Source organism: Carya illinoinensis, chromosome 5 (genome assembly GCF_018687715.1).
Source record: "Carya illinoinensis cultivar Pawnee chromosome 5, C.illinoinensisPawnee_v1, whole genome shotgun sequence".
Lineage (NCBI taxonomy): Eukaryota > Viridiplantae > Streptophyta > Magnoliopsida > Fagales > Juglandaceae > Carya > Carya illinoinensis.
The window spans coordinates 27,934,630-27,940,040 of NC_056756.1; the positions used below are offsets into that span (position 1 = coordinate 27,934,630).

The window sequence follows — 5,411 nt, forward strand, 5'->3', positions numbered from 1 at the left end:
TTTCAACCAAGTGAGGGAAGTGCTAATACCATTTGGCCTAGGGTTTCGTCATATCATGTGTCTATGAAAATGAGGCTTAAGGCAAGAGAAAGGCCATGGAATAATTAAGGGACCTTAGAACCGATTAGGGTTAGGATCGAAGTCAAAATCCTAGAACACGAAACACATGTTTGATTTGAAGTATTATTGCTTTTAATAGTCTAATGATTGAAACATACATTTTTAGCTTGCTTGATTGCTAAAAAATACTTTGTGAAGTTTTATAAGTTAGCCTTTAACTTACTCTTGAATAATGTACTTATGTTTATGTGTAAACTTTGCATTTGGTTGCTTAAATTGGATTATGGAATTGCTAGTCATTACATACTCTGACTTGGATCTTATATATGAATGCTACGTTCAAATGATGCTCACTAAAATTGTTGGTTCAAATGACATGTTCAAAGCTTTCTTTGTGAAATGGAATGTGCTTGTTGAGCTTTCATATGTTATATCCATGTATTGGCATGTTCTAATTCGTTCATGCTATACATGTGATGCACTCTTGTATATGGAAAAATTACATGATATTGTTGCATGAAAATTTCATGATCACATGTCACATGTTTTTGGGTTGTGCATTAAAGGGAATAGTTTTGTCACGACCCCAATGTTAGGATGAAGGAATATCCTGGTGAAACTCCTCTGTTCACTATGGAGTACTTAAATTGGAGTGGCAACCCTTAGGTTGATGAAGTACAGTCAACGAGCTTTGAATCAAATAGGTTCTTTTTAAAGGATTCCAAAGTGAAATAGTTGCACCTAACGTTAGTGGGTGCAATATATTATAAAATACGATGAAGGTAAATTGTGAACTACCGTATCATAAAAACTTTGATATACTCACACCCGGCCAAGAGGGCCGTCAATATGATGCGGTAACAAGTAGGGAGCCCATGGTTCCTTGTAGTAGCCATGAGGTGTCTACCCACATTGTCATAAAAGAACAAGTTTGTCAAAGTCTTTATAAGAAACAAAAAGATGATATTTTGTTACATATTTATTTTATTACTTTGATATCTAGTTATGAGATCAGTGTGTTCGAAAAAAATAAAGAGAATTGCATTTGGGACAAAGAGTGTTTTTGGTCAAAGTACATTTCCATGCTCATACATTCATACTCATGGTTTACCTTATACATGTTTATGTTATTTCTGTGTATGTTTATGTTAACTTGTTGAGATTTCTTAAAATCTCATCATAGTAGTTTTCACTACCACTCCCCTTGAAATGATAGAAGTTGGCAGGATTGTTAGATATTGATAGGGAAACACAAGCTAGAGGATCCCTCAGAAACGAAGGAAGCCCCATAGAGCCCCGAGCACTTTGCGGAACCATCACTAGTGGAGTGGCTTCAGTTCGCTGAGAATCTCATAAGCGAAGTACTAAACCTCTTTGAGGACCTCCAGAAGATCTTGGACACGAATAAGGGCCATTAGGATATCTTCTGCATACATGTTAAGGAACAATATGTTTTAAACTTTTTGGGTTTAGAGCCTTATTGTGTTTTGATACATTTTGATGGTACTTTTGGTAATAGTTGTGGTTTAAAACCCCCATTTTGTATTTGGGAGATCTTTGAAACAATTATTTTGGGATTAATAGATGTTTTGTTTTGGTACCATATTTTATTACTCAAACTTTGTTTATGAACGATTTTTTTCCTTTGCAATTATTGCATATTTCTATAAACACGCTAGATGCGTTACATGTTAACTATCATGAACGAGGGGTATGTGACTTTGAGTTACATGTCCCAACGCTTCAATTTCCATCAAATTCCAAGCAGGGTCTGGGGGTGTCATAGTGCGTTGGTGCAATCAATTGTCTCTCAAGCTCACATAGAACCCACATCACTACCTTGACATGTAGATTAATGGTTTCATTGGAATGTTGAAACTGGCCCCCACAAAGTATTGTCTCTTTGCATGACCAACCAGAAGGAAAAATATGACTACCAATTCCATCTTCACCCCTCATGTAGATTTCATAATATAATGTTAACTTAACATGTTGCATAAAGTGTGAAATGCATATGTCTACAATTTTGTGAATATCCATTCAATATTGCAATATTATATTGATCTTCGTAGACATTGTCCCATATCTATCCTCATTGCACTTTTCTCTTGCTACAGCATTATGCGTGAGCTGATCGAGGCAGTTGCTAATTTGTGTTAGCACCTACATGGAGGCCACCCTTCTGTCACTGATGTGAGAAAAAAGTAGATGTCATGGATGATGGTGTCCTTGCTTGCATGGACATGTCATGTCATCAACATCAATGGGTAATCCTTATCAATTGTCCAGTACAGGGCCCCGTTATCACATCTCCTTCTCAAGCTGTTGTTCATCGTCATTGGGTTGGGGGTTCTTGCATTGATGCATGTGCCCCAGTGGCACCAAAAATGATGTAGAGCATATCTTATTTAGGGCATCTAAAGGTCTTGAATTGTTTCTATGTAGGTTTCACCTAACATTTTTAGAAAAATAATAGTTATATTAATTTAAAAAACATGTGGAAAAACATGAAATCAATATCTACAATAATGCCTAAGTGGAACATAAATAATGTTGAAGTATGTTTCACAAGAAGCTTATGTTACCTTTAATGCATTGGCCCAGTGTTCGTCTCTGCCAAGTGTTGTTTTGGTGTTAGGCTCCCAACCCATACCAATTTGGATCAATAGGTTATTGATAGGTGTTGTTTTGGCTTAAGCCTTTGTAGTTTTTCCTGCACTGGGGTTGCATCATATACCTATACACCAACTCCAGACATCCATTAAGCACACCTAGCATGGTCTCTATTTGTGATTTTGCCACCTCTCAATGTACCGGTCAAGCTTTCTCCATACAACATCTCGATGAAGATATCCTTCATCACATTATTCCACAATTCCTTATCACAAATGGTTTTGGTATCATCCATGGAGTGCTAATAATTGCTTAACATGGCAATACAACAATTTCAAACCAATATTAGCAAATATATTGAACCCAATAACTAGAAAATATTTAAGCATTGCAAAGATCAAAGTAGCAATAGGCATTGATAGCGTTGACATCAAGATATTAGTTAGCATATTCAAAACATGACAATACAACTAGGAATTTAATGGGTTAGAATAGGAAAAAGGTCATACCTACCGAGATGGAATGTCTATTATTTGTGAAAGCAAGATTAATAATGAATGGAATTTGTTCATGAAAGCAAACATGTTATGATGTATGAAAACTTTGATGTCGATAAATTATGTTTTGTAAAACACATCCATGTTAGTCATGCATATATGCCATGTCTATTATTATGCATGCCTTATAAACTGATGGTAGCTTAGACGTATAACTTGTTGAGATTGAAAAATCTTCCAATGATAGTGCCAACTATTATTTCTACCTGGAAGGGTAGAAGTTGTGACAGGTCCACATGGAGCACATTATCCCCAATTGGACGAGGTCAAATAGGGAGGGAACGAGCATGGAGGAGCTCCTAGAGATCATACTCCAGTCTCTAAATGTCATTTTGACATTGATAGCCAAGTTGCGCAAGTGGCTTGGTGTGTAAGGATTTTGTGATTCTGTAATTAAGGAGTTCTTACTCTAGTACAACTTCTCTTTTGTGTAAAAGACATGTGATAAACTTATTCAAGTCTTAATATTATGAAAGTTGTTTTGGGATTCAGTTGTGCAACTTATGGCTAAGCAAAAAAAAAAAAAAAAAAGAATGCTGCGATTTTTACATATTGTTAGAAGCATACTAAGAGCATTACATACTATCTATCATGAATGACGGTATCTAACTATTTGTTGCATGTCCCAATAGTTTGATCACTGTCAAACCCCAAGCAAAGGTTGGGGCCGTCACATAAACAAACACCCATAACATTCCTTCACATGATGAAAAATGGTTTCCATTGATTCAAAACCCACAGCATTATGAAAAACAGTTTCCATTAAGTCTATTCTATTATCATTCCAAACAAAAACCTGCTCATCAGCATGCACAACATTAAACAATCATGGCCAGATGCCTCGACCAAATGCTCATACACACTCAATTATCAATTATTACATGAAATAACAAAAACACATTTGACCCACACAACCACAAACACCAACAAACACTATCAATTATCAATTATGTCCCCATGCTAGAAAATTACGTAATATGTAAAACGATAGAAATTCAGCAAATAGGGAACCATGTTTGCAAGCAAAACTTAATAGAAAGGAACAAATTTGTATCTATGGTTACAAATCATAGATTGAAATGGGAGAACAAATGGGCTTACCTAGTAGGAGTGCGTCTCCAAACCCGTGGTGGCCAACATATGGGTGTTACGGCTTTTATGGGTAGAGTTGGAGACAATGGTGTGAGGCTTGCATAAATTTGTAGGGGTGGGTTTCCTCGGTTTGGGCATGTTGAATTTATTGGAAATTTTCCTCTACAACAAACAAACCGAGAACCCCCTTTAGAGATTGCAAGAATCTCCACAAACCCATGTGAAGCCACTGTTCTTGCAGAGGGTAGAGGAGTCAAGCAAGAATGGCATGATCAAACTTGTTTGTAGGGTAAAGCTGAAGACTCGCACGACAAACAAACAAAATGCACCAGGCACAAGTGGCCTTTTCGCCTATGATGCTCTCAAATACTTTATGGGAAGCTGAAACCTCATAAAGGGTAGCTGGACTTTTTGCACGCGAGGTAGGTTTTACACCAAAACCGCTTGAAAGGCCTCTCACTGAGAACTTAAACAAGACTGACCGGCGTTGTCCTTGAAGGGAATGGTCGGCGTTGTCATTGGAGGGGTTCGAGTCCACTCGACATTGGCATGTATGAGGTGGAGGTAGGGAATGGGAAGTACGTGATGGGTTTGCGTTGTGGAATGAACTAGTACGGGAATGTCATGCATTCACCACAGACAAAGGGCAACACAAGATGACATGAGAAATTTTCTGGCTGAGCTTTGCATCGTTGGTCTAAGAGAAGTCAGTGTATGGTCATCTCAATGAATAGTTATGAGATAAAGTAGAGACTAAACCTCATATACCTTAGTGATAAGAGCACAATAGATGCAACTTAAAAAATATATATATATATCTTCTTTTACCTACTAATTATATTTTAATTTATAGATACATCTATTTTTAAATTATAGACTTATTATACTTGTCATCTATGAGCCATCCATTTTGAAATCAAGTCAAATTTAGGGACCAACTGAGGGTTGAAGACATTTTCTATTTGGATTCTTAGAAAGATAGATAGGAAAATCGTTTTGAAGGGGAAGGTGGCTACGTAATGAATCCACCCGAACTCTGGAGTTCGGGTGGATTAGCCTTTGGTTTCATCCGGAACCAACCCACCAAAC

The 5,411-nt window shown here is 37.0% G+C and overlaps 1 long non-coding RNA gene across 1 annotated transcript; it reads right to left on the minus strand.

Moving 5' to 3' along the window:
• Positions 1-1,809: 1,809 nt before the first annotated feature.
• LOC122309908 lies at positions 1,810-5,079 on the minus strand. Its single transcript, XR_006242555.1, has 3 exons — positions 4,332-5,079; positions 2,646-2,984; positions 1,810-2,512 (listed from the first exon to the last, which is right to left on the minus strand). It is a non-coding gene; the product is annotated as an uncharacterized LOC122309908 (long non-coding RNA).
• Between the last annotated feature and the right edge of the window lie 332 nt (positions 5,080-5,411).